Here is a 12410-nt window from a genome sequence, read left to right on the forward strand (position 1 = left end):
TTTAGAGCATAATTTTGGATAAGGAGTAAGTTTTAAGGAAATATTTGTTGTAGTTGTGGTGTGAGAGTTAATGTCCTTTGCCTCTTATGAGTTAAATATATTTAAATTAATCAGGAGTGTAAGTTTCATATGGAAAATATAACATAATTATCCTTAAATTTACAGGTTCTATATTTGCATCATAAAATTGGAAAATCTCTATGCGTGTCGTTTTATCTCAACATATTATTACACAGTATGTGATTTATAGTTTAAGGACATCTTCCATTTTTCCTTCGATGACAGTAAAATCAATATTTAAGAGGGAAACGAAGTGACATTTGTTTTCCGGCTCTGTTTCTCTCTGTTCCTCCCACACGTTTGCTGTGTTTATCTCTGTCGGTGGCTGCTTGTCACATGCTTTGGAGGGTCATTCATATTGTGTCGTGGGGGCCTGCTAAATCCAAGCAGAGTTAGTCATTCTTCATCGTCTTGTTAGGTCTGTCCTCCTCTCCCTCCATCGGACAGCCCGGCCGCTCACCTTTAACCTCCACTCCACTACTCATTCGGCTCATTTTCTGTTGAGCTGTGATATCTGGAGCTGGGGAGGGTCTTCAGAAAGGCAGAGTTTGCCCCCAAGGCTACACTCCATCACTTCAAACAGTAAAACAGCAACATCCTTTTCCTTTCATATGTCATGTGCAGAAACATTATCTTTAAACCTGAACAATTTCATATGCGCAGCCTGGTCTCATGGTTTAAGTGTAACCTTTACCAACACAAAACTTATGTTTTTGTACTTTTTGATTAATGCTTACAACTTGCATACAATGTGAACATCCTTAAATTTATGCTTTTATCCAAAGCGACTTACAGTGCTTACAGGTTATAATTTTTTACCTATCATGTGTTCCCGGGGAATCGAACCCCAAACCTTGCGCTTGATAATGCAATGCTCTACCAATTGAAATATAAAAAAAAAAAATATTTTATATAATTAAAATATTTTTATCAATGCATTTTTATTATTTAATCGATAAGCAATTTTTAGTTCCCTTAACCTACCCCAAATCTAAACCTACCCATTTAATATAAAATGTAATAGCCCAAAATATGCAGGGGAATGACAGTAACAATATAACATTATTATTATTATTATTATTCTTTTCCTTAAAACCTAACTTTGGCTGTGCAATTCTTTAAAAGAAATAAATAAATAAAGACTGAAAAGGGCAATAAAATAGAGTCTGTTCCATCAGTCTATTTCCACAGCCCTCCCCTCCTGTCCTTGTACCTTGATTCCTGTTTAATATAGAGACTGATGATCCCAATTTGGCTGCGTTTCTCCCACTGCTGGATGATTAATAGTGCCTTAAGGTAGCATCGGGGAGCTGTCCTCTCCTTCGGCCCTCTCGTCATGCTGATAGCTCTGCCCCGCGCCCTGAATTGATGACAGAGGCTGGCTATTTGCAAATCAAATGGAGGGAGGCTGACTGTAACTCTGACACCTCCATGTCCCCTCTCTTTTTCTCAGTCTCTCTCCCTCGTTCTTCCGTCCTCTCGTTACTCCCTATTTCACTTATTTGTTAAGTGTCTCTCCCATTTGTTATGCAAATGAGACGGGTGAGAGCCGGGGGTACGACATCATCTCCAAAGCATGATAAATATTTGATCAGGCGTAATGGAAATTGTCAAGCCTGTCTAATTGTGTCGCACATTATCTGAAGGGAAGTAGCAAATTTGGACATAGCCTTTGATCTGTCTCTCTCTCATTCCTGTCTTTCTCAGCGAGCACATGCACTCATTTGCCTTCTCTTTTTCTCCCTCCAGTCACTATGTGCTCCTCGCCTCTCTGCTCATCTCATAAAAGCAGAAAGCCACAGTTTAAAATCTCTTCCGGTATCATATGAAAAAGAGACGTTGTGTCAATGAAATCTCACTTTCTTGTGTAGTTATGTCCGGTGTCCCACACCACTCTGTCCTCAGACCGTTTCTCTTTTCTTTGTGTTGCATATTTCATCCTTTGCAATTTAGTTTTTTGTTCTTGTTTAGTGTAATACGAGAAACACAAAGGCTGGCTAGCATCTCACTTGTGTTTTTAGATGCAACATCAAAATATAATCAAAAATAATCAGAAGGACCAACACCTTTAAATGACGGAATAAATTCATAGTTACACGCAATAACAAATAGTCCATCTTGTTAATCTACAATATGACATATTAAAATGGCATATCAGAGTGATTTAATAACATATATGCTGGATGAAGTAGATAAAAAAAAATTACAAAATATGGCAGTAAGATACAGTTGAGCTGATATTCAGTATAACGGGACTCTGCAGTTAATCATTATTGGCTGTTTTAAGCCATTCTGGGTTATTTCTGCTGTTCTGTTTTAAACCTCACTGTCATACTTAGCAAGTGGCTAAAAATAGCACATGATTCAGACGTGATCACTATTTTTTGACTCTGAACTGGAACATATTTAGCGAGGAGGCACTCCAGAGGCAGGCGCAGTGCTGTTGATGCCTCTGGCTGCGGGTAATGGCCTCGGTTGTGTGTGCCGAACGGACTTTGTGGCAGTGAAGAGTCTGTGCGCAAATGGCTCTTGTGTTAGTTTCTTTGCTCTTCTTCTGCATGGCTCGGAGGCACCGAGCGAGCTACTGCGTCCACTCTGACCTCCCGTGTTGCCCCCAGCAATGGGATGTCTAGTCGGACCGTTGAAACTAAATTTGTGGAGGTACTGCGGGGAGCTGCAAAGAGCTCAGAGCGCCACTGTCTGATGCATGACAAATAGGTGCTCTGCGCCGCTTTGTCCCTGGAGAGGGACACCGTATTTAGGATGTCACACAGTGAGCAGAAGCAGAGATAACAGAGACAAAGCAGGGGGGTCAGCTCAGATTACCTAAGAGACCACCTCCTTTAAAGGGTGCCATTTGTTCCCAAATCGACCTGACGACCCCCCTAATTACCAGCCAATTATCTGGAATTCACTGCAATTCGCTGGTGCTTTAAACAGGAAAATTGCCTTTCATTCTCCGACCGCTCACCACATCCCACCTCTGAATTACTGCACGTGTAGCGCAGTCTCAGGTACGAGGCGTTATTTATGTGAGCAAAAACCAGCCCTCTGCTGCTAATGAAGTCGCATGCTCAGGTGAATGTTAATTAAGTGAAGGAACACGTGGCATCATTAAGCATTTAGGGCATACAGTAGTAGAGTGTATTTTAAAAAAGGGTCCCCTTGTGAGGCCTGGCCTCGGTGAGATGACTTTAAACAAAGCATTCTTTGAAGAACATCATGCTGGAACATGGCAATGCATCAGGCTAGTGAGAGTTAATGTTGCATCTTGTCTTCCTCTGAAAAATACATAGACACTTTTTTTATTTTTACTTTCTAGTTGATAAGTATAGTTTTAGAGGTTGCTTCAAAACTTTTTGTATAAAAACATTTTTTTTTTTTTTAAAGTCAGCATAAAGGTCCACCTGTGAACCTAACCATCATAAGTAGGAGATTAAGTAAATTTTGCATAAGTGCGATTTTTATATTATTATTATTTTATTTTTAAATATGAACACTATCATGGGTTTGGACATATTTTGGTCATAGACTTTATTACAAAAGTGTGTTCTATTATTATTATTATTATTATTATTATTATTATTATTATTATTATTATTATTATTTATTTTTTTAAGTTTCAACTAAATTTGAAACTAAATAAACGAAATGAAACAAAACAAAACAACAACAAAAGCATTAACAATGCATTTTTTTTCAAACCTTGAATGAAAATAAAAACATATATTAACACTTCTCTCCTTAATAACAGTGTTATTACAAGTTTTTACAGTTAGTAACTGTAAACAGAAGCAATTATTATCATATTTAGCAAAATACAGAAAGGTTTATTACAAAGTGAGCATGCTAATATGCATGTTACACTGATTAAAACAATAGAGCAATCATTTTACAATTATTTATATCTCAGAAGTATACATTATAAGCATGTACTATATATCCGTGTTTTTGTATATTCTGACTTGCATTCATTTTTCAGAGGTTTGTGAAGATGAGACGATGCATTATTAAATTTGAAATATTGACTCAGAATGGACTTTCCCATTGTGTTGAAATGTAGCCTATATACGTGATATATTTACAGTCGTCTGCAGTTATGCAAGCAGAATCTTTTCTTGAAAGCTGGAGTTCTTGTTGAACAAGTTCTTAATCACTTAAAAACAATAATAATAATAATAATAAAATAGCAAGAACTCATTTGGTGTGTTGAATTCATAATGAGTCGAAATGATTAGATGACTTACCAACAAGACCGTTCTCAGTAATGCAGTTAATCAACTGACTTTATAAGTCAAGTATCATTCTGTAATTAAAACAACAGCATTGTTTTTTGTGTTTTAAGACTTACAAATACAGCCAAATGCTGTTTAGTCTCATTATGTACCTCTATAGAGTGGTACTATGCCGTCTCCAGTGGTTATTGGTGTAGGACCCCCGTTAGTCTGGCCACCCATTGGAGGTCAGACCCCCTTTCCCAGAATTCTTAGAGCTGAGCCCATTGTTCGCCAGGCATTGTGCTGTGAGTGATTGTGACCTGAGCGGGTTCTCAGCTCTGTTCTGCAGGAGAACCGGCCGCATTGTTCTTCACTGCACTCGTTACATTTACTCTACTGCCACATCTGTTTTCCTGCTTCCTTCCCACAGCACAGCTTGATGACTTCCTCTTCAGACCCGTTCTTCTGCCCCGTGCAAAAATAGAGAAAAAGAGAATGAATTGATAGATTTATTGATGAGTGGTTTTCTCTTCTCTTTTTTTTTGTGTTTTTTTATTTATTTATTTTTTTGGAAAAGGAAATGCTGAGTGTTTAGGACATTAAGAGAATTGATTGTACTATGGATAGTATCACTAATTCCCCTCTCTGCATTTATTGTTCTTTTGGGTCACACTTTATTTTAGGGTCCAATTCTCACTTTAAACTAAACATTAACTATGACTTTTGCATCAATTAACTCCTTATTTGCTGCTTATTAATAGTTTATAAAGTAGTTGTTAAGTTTAGGGTATTGGGTAGGATTATGGATGTCATGCATTATACGTACTTTATAAGCACTAATAAACAGCCAAGATGTTAATAATAGACATGCTAATAAGCAACTAGTTATTAGTGAGAATTGGACCCTATACTAAAGTGTTACCAAATTAATATATTATTATGTATATGTTATGTAAATCCCTAATAATATTGATCTTATTTTCTATTATTATTATCATTACTACTACTACTATTTCTCTGCTGACAATTGTTTTCTTTCAGTCTCTGAGTTTCTGGAATTTCATTTAAATTCCTGCTGTTCAAAACTATCCATTGCAGTTACTTTTAGAAATACTCTTTCTTTCAACTGCTTCGTTTTTCCAGTGAAGCTTTCATTACGAGGATAAAACTGCTCGAGCAAATTAGGTTGAGATCACTGTGGGCTCACCTCTGATGTGTCGTGTTGTGTGTTTCATCACTCTCGAGGAGGACTATGTGCCTGCATTGACCAGGCAGGCCTTCATCACTCATAGAGGATCATATTTACATTAGTGAGTCCTGACATTCGGAGAAGTTTTCCTGGCTTATGTTTAAGTGGGCTTGAACATAAGTGGATTGACCCCTGCTCGCAATACAACCAAATAAATGCACAATTTAAAACGGTCTAATCAAACCTGACGTCTTATTCATTTTGTGGACTTTCTTTTGCACCAATAAAATTCAGATCACAGATTAGACGTGGCATATAGATGATGCTATGTAGGAAAAAAAAAATAGAATAAGAAAGCTTATTATGGTATTTCTGTTGAACTCAAAACCTCACAAAATGATAAATTATTAAATAATTATAACATGTCTATTGTTACACAGTGGAGGCTAAATAAGATTTGACTATTATATTACAGTTCGACACAAAATAATTTACATAATGTGCATTTAATTCAATGCACATTTTATGCAAGATACTGGAAGTTAAAATAAATTTGCAAACATTTGCATTGAAGAGTTTTCACTTCACATGTGATTGTGGCTCGAGTGATCCAGGGTCATGTTGGAAAAAAAAAAAATGGTTGCTTTTCATTTTTAATGAGAATGTGTGCACAAATGTCTCCTTCCATACTACTTTGTGACATGCAGTACTATTGTTTTTTTTTTGTTGTTGTTGTTGTTTTTTGTAAATAGTATGGAGCATATACTGTCATTAGTACTGTTAGTATTCCAGTCTGAACAGATTTTAAAGTAAGAAAGAGGCTGATGTTACTTCCAGTTAACTCATATCAGTGCATTGCATTGTGGGAAACAGTATTTGATGCACCCTGAACTCTTGCATGTCCCACATGTTGGCAAAAGTAGGCTATGCGGTCATTGTATGCAGAGCATGTGCATGCTGCACACAGAGCTGAAGGGAAGCAGGCGTTCCTCCAGCTCCTGTATTGAGTCCTCAGTCCTGCATCGCGGGTCAATGAGGCAGAACAGCGTGATTAGACGGCCCAGTGCCGCGACCCCGGCTAATTCACTTGACCTGCTCGCCCGAGTCCACACACATGAGAAGAGCAGGAGCTCTGTAACAGTACGTCAGCATGTGTTCTGCTCCAGTTTGGTGCCTCATGTACAGTACAGCAGTTAAATGAACACCAGTATTTGCTGTGAGATGTAGCCGTGACTCCTCATTTACAGCGATATCATTGACTTGATTGTAAATAAATGCACAGACACTATTTAAACTGAACAGAGATGACATCACTGAATTCAATGATGAACTGCCTTTAACTATCATTTTGCATTATTGACACACTGTTTTCCTAATGAATGTTGTTCAGTTGCTTTGACACGATGTATTTTGTTTAAAGCGCAATATAAATAAAGGTGACTTTACTCGACTTGAAGTGCTCTTCCGCCATACATTATAGTTATTACTTTTTATCCACTTTAATCCGCTTGTGTTACAATACTTACTCGTGTATCTACTCATGTAACCGTCTTTAAAAAGGGAAAACATGGAAGTTTTTGGTAGCTTCTAAATTGAATGTTGCTAAGCTAAATGCTAGCATAATGGCGCCGCATGCTACAGTGATTGAGTGCACACACTGAGAAGGGAGAGGTACGTATCAACTCGTGTAAGCTGAGGGAAGAACATAGTGGAACATGAAAAAACTGTTCCATTACACTGAATATTATTTTGATAAAAGCAATTTAAAACATTAAAGCAGACACTTTACTTGCATTAAATGTTTCATGTCAATATAAAATCACTTTTGTAAATTTATTTTGATACGGTCAGCATTACAGAATGTTGATTTCCCACAAACAATGACATCACTTCCTGGAGGAAAATGTCATTAAGGAAATGACCTTTAGGTTGTAAACCATAAAACAGTAATCACAGAAAAAATAAATAAATAAATAATAATAATAATAATAATAAAAAGGCCTTTGGTTGAAATTCTGAGAAAAAAAAATTAAATAAACAAATATATCATTAAAGTGATATGTGCAATTTGTAATTTAATATATATATATATATATATATATATATATATATATATATATATATATATATATATATATATATATATATTATACCGTTTTTTTTTTTTTTTAACAATCGTGAGAAATGTTATCCAGTACACCAAGACATATTTGATTATAAAGAGGAATGAAAAATAAGAGAAAATTGGAGTAATGGTGGCTCTCAGCCGCAGAGTTTAATTCTGTACTCTTTGTACCAGCTCTGTTTTTTTCTTGCTCTTGTTTGCCAGTTTCTTCTACTGTATCTTTAAAACCCCCTCAACCACTACCCTCTCTCTCTCTCTCTGAAATCCTCCCTCCTTTGCTCATGTCCCTGTGCGCCGGCAGGTCAGTGGCATGCTAACACTTTTGTCAGTGTGATTAATAGCATGCTGGATTGTCGTTAATTCACTGGCTAATGACTAAGAGCGGGGCCGGTCCAGGAGTAATCGGGTGATGTATAGGTGCGGAGTGCTCTCCGAGCCAGAGGTGAAAATCATTTCCCCCAACTCAGATATCATCGCAAGCACAACCAATGGCTTTTCCTCTTAATAAAAATGAATGCATTTCTCTCTTTCTCTTCTGTAATTCCCTCTGTGTAGCTAAACGAGGCTGTATACTACACCCAAACTCAGATGTTACTTTTTGGTAGGACAGACACAGAAACTAATCTACAAAACATTCTGCTAATCACACAGCACCATCAAATACAATAAAATCATTGATATTGTGAAATATTATTACAGTATTTAAAAAAAAAAAAAAAGTTTTATTTTAATATATTTTCAAATGTAATTAAATTAATTTTACTCCATTCGGTTTCATATTATGCTTCAGAAATTATTCTAATAATTTATTTTTTATTTTTTATTTTAAATAATAGTAATTTGTACTAAAATGGAAAGACTGCATTCATTAGAAATATTTTTTTTATTTCTTTCTAATAGTGAAAAAAGTATTAACCCTCACTTTCACTGTCACTTAATGCAGAGTATTATTCTCTTTTACAATTTTACAAACAAACACATAAATCGAGTTTTGAATGTTTCTTGCTAATACTTTTTTTTCAATATGCTCATGTACAGTAGGCTGATGTTTCACATAAAACATACAGCAACAGTGTTATGATGATGTCGATTCATAATCAATGATTAATAGAGACCTAGATATCATTTGGGGATTTAATTTTCATAATAACAGATTTTTATGTAGACGTTGCAAATCCATCTCTTTGCAAATAATCTTGCTTTGCTTACAGGAGCATGTTTAGTGCGATCTCCCCACTGGAACAAAACTGCTGTGATTGCAAACGGGCATAAATCATTGTGTTTAAAATTAAACATTTTATTATTTAATGTTATCAGGGTTTAAAATGAATGCTTATGGTGGCTCTGGTCTTGTGTAATGTCCATAATCTGGAGAAGTGAGAGAATCAGCAGCAGTGTTTGTGGAGTAGATGGAGCATATGCTGTTCTGTCATTATCCAGACGTCTGAGACCTTCTGGCACTTATTAGCAAACCAAAGCCTTTTCCCACATCCACGGCCCCGTCTGCCTCCTCTCTCTCTCTCTCTCTCTGTTTGCCTCTTTCTTGCCCCCCATGGGTGATGTTTGCAACTCAATTTGGCAAATGTAAGTTAGTATTGATTATTATTAATATTTATCATGTTTGTGAAAATGTCTTTACCCTGGTGCTATTAATCTGTTGTGTTAATAAATGTCTGCTCAAGGCCTTGCACTGCTCCCCGGGGAGCAAAGCAGACTAGAATGGCAATCAGGAGAGGCTGACAGGAACCAGACACACACACACACACACAGACACACACACACACACACGCGCACGCACACACACGCGCAGGCACGCACACACACAGGCAGATTCCTGCAGGCTCTAATATAATTTTGGTAACTGATTAGGCTTGGTAAAACCAGGTGTGGTGTTTAAACCTTCTAATTATGTGCATCAATTAAAGGTCCAAGAAATTGTTGGGCATGGAAGAATGCTGAATATTATTGTATTTTTTTTTCATAACTCTCTGCTTTTACATTTTACAGCAAAGCGTTAATTTATATATATATATATATATATATATATATATATATATATATATATATATATATATATATATATATATATATATATATATATATATATTTGCAAATTAAAAAATATGATTAAACCATTCAAATCCAAAATTATTAATCCTGTTATTATTATATTATATTATATTATATTATATTATATTATATTATATTATATTATATTATATTATATTATATTATATAAATAAGAAAAAAAAAGTAATACTATAATAGTGTTATATAATAATAATAATGTATTGGTATCATGCTTATTGGGCAAGCTTTCTATGCGTAACATTGATTCTGCACCCAGATGCTATTGTGTTCATGATTGTGATTCATTGAGCTCTTCTCTGAGATGAAGCCGCTGAAGTGTGGCAGTGCGCCGGCCGCTCGGCACAGATCAGTGTGTATTGACTGTTCAAACAGCCGAGGTGCTCAAGGTCACTTAGCACTCTCTCTTCAGCCGCTGGACAGACACCGCACACACATATTGAGTTTGCACTGGCCAGCAGAGTACATCTACACACTGACACTGTTACTGTGTGTGTGTGTGCACGCGTGTGTAAAAAATACAGTGCTTCACTGTTAAACATGCAGCGCAGGTATTTCTTTAAATTAATGACAGCCTTTGCAGTTTGATAACTGCACTAAGCCATATCATAATTATGGTTTTATCCAACGCTATCTCACGACCAATTCGTACTTATTTTACGAGGTGGCTTATTCATACGAATTTGTACGACCTCACTCGTACGATTTTATATGACCCCAGTGACGGTTAGGTTTAGGGGCGGGGTTAGGTGTAGGTCATTCGTACAAATTCATACGAATTGTGCAAATTGTTAAATACTTACGATTTGGCAACAATCGTATGAATTTGTACGATTGTGGTCGTACGAATTAGTACAAATAAGCGACCTTGTAAAAAATGTACGAATTGCCGTGAGATCGGGTTGGTTTTATCTGAATTTATCATGAATCTGTAGTTGCTGGGTCATGATATGAGTCACGCACCAAAGCTAAATATTTAGCATTAACACAATACTGAGCTTAAACAAAATATTAATAATGATCCTTGCTTTAGCAAACACCAACTAACTAGTTTTCTGGTGAGCTGTCAAAGAACCTCGTAATGTCAATGAATTTGGAACCTGGGCTAAAGCCATATTTAGGTGTTTATTATAAGATCGTGAGACTCTAGCTGAGCTACTCAAGCACAGATTCACTCCAGTGTGTTGAAATATCGATGAAATGTATGTAGGCCAAAAGCCTGAGATGGCTGGCCTAGTACAGGACGAGGAGCACAGTGTCCATTCTACAGCGGCTCACAATAATAAAGACCCGGTTCTCCTGCTTATGTGACGCTTTTACAATTTATCAAATAAATCGGATGCCTTCATTTCTACGGGCCGGCTGCACAGTAGTTTCCAGTGGAATAACAAAGCTGAACAAGCGTATCATTGTGGCCACAACTCAGAGGGAAGAAGGACCCCCAAGGTGCGAATTAATGATGATGTAATCAGGACAAACAGTTCGGTATGAGGGCGAGAGCAAGCAGACATTCAGAAGAAGGCACTTCACTTCCAACAGAGATCCCTATCCAAATACTTCAGAGCCTATATATATTCCCTAAGCAAACAATCGACAGATCTGAAAAGACCCTCAGAATTCCTGTAAGCAACACTTATAACTCTTGGACCTTTGATATATATATTATTGTAGCTTCTGAAAAAAAAATACAATAAAAATAAAATATGTTTTGTTCATCAAAAGTCGTTTAATTCACTCTTTTGGTCTAGCTATCTGTGTGTACACTACAGGCTTTTTAACTGGAGTATTTCATAGATTTTCCAACCCTTTCCATGGCTGTTGAAAATTTACTCGGGTCATATGCCAAAAATGAGAAGGGAAAAGAAGTTTTAATGGTTTGAAAACACTTTTGATTCTTGCAAAAAGCACCAGATAGGCAGTGGTTATAAAACTTTAACTGATCTGTGAAAAGGGGAAGCTACTACTGGGCCACACGTTCTTAAGTTAATTGCCTGGCTGCCTTGAGACGTCTATGAAAGTCTGATCATTAAAGAAATTGGTAAAACATTTCTTTGCCCTCAAAAATCTCAAGATGACGCAGGATCTGTTTTAAAAAGCTTTTCATTTTTTACTGTGGAGCTTTTTTATGAAACACTCCTTGATTGCTCAGAATTGTTGGTTTTTGGGATTTGCATCTCCAGCCCCAAAACAACTTTTGCATACTGTAAGTGACCATGGGAAGCTACAACATAGTAATTATCAATAAAGACAATTCTGTCATCAGTTACTCACTCCAAACCCACAAGACTTTCCTTAGTTCTTGCAGTAGCTCAAACGTGCTTGCACAACATGCAAAACAATTCATAAATAAATAAACCTTGCAGGTTCTCATGCTCTAAGCAAGTACTTTGGTGCTTCAGCTTACCATTTTATATGCTCTATTCATGTGTGTTAATCAAAGGTTATATGTAAATAAAGCCTAAATTAAATCTGTTCATTGTATAAACTGTTCATATCTCGTATACTTGGAACTGCATGGTTACACCATGAACCAATTTTTATAAAATGTTTGTTTCACTTTAAAGAAACAGATTAGCTTGTAAAAGTTGTTTTGTTATTTGTTTTGTTTTATGAGCATTGTTAATGATAAACAAAAAGTAATGTGATTGTTTTGTGTTAGGTATGTCAAACTTCATAAAGAAACTTTAAAAAGAATATTAAAGAGTCATACTTTTTCTTTATGAAGTTTGAC

General features: G+C 36.2%; 1 protein-coding gene across 6 annotated transcripts in view; it reads left to right on the forward strand.

Moving 5' to 3' along the window:
- Positions 1–12410, forward strand: part of LOC128018185 (histone-lysine N-methyltransferase PRDM16) — a 195860-nt gene that overhangs the window by 49211 nt on the left and 134239 nt on the right. The window lies entirely within an intron of this gene.

Source organism: Carassius gibelio, chromosome A8 (assembly GCF_023724105.1).
Source record: "Carassius gibelio isolate Cgi1373 ecotype wild population from Czech Republic chromosome A8, carGib1.2-hapl.c, whole genome shotgun sequence".
In the NCBI taxonomy this organism is placed as follows: Eukaryota; Metazoa; Chordata; class Actinopteri; order Cypriniformes; family Cyprinidae; genus Carassius; species Carassius gibelio.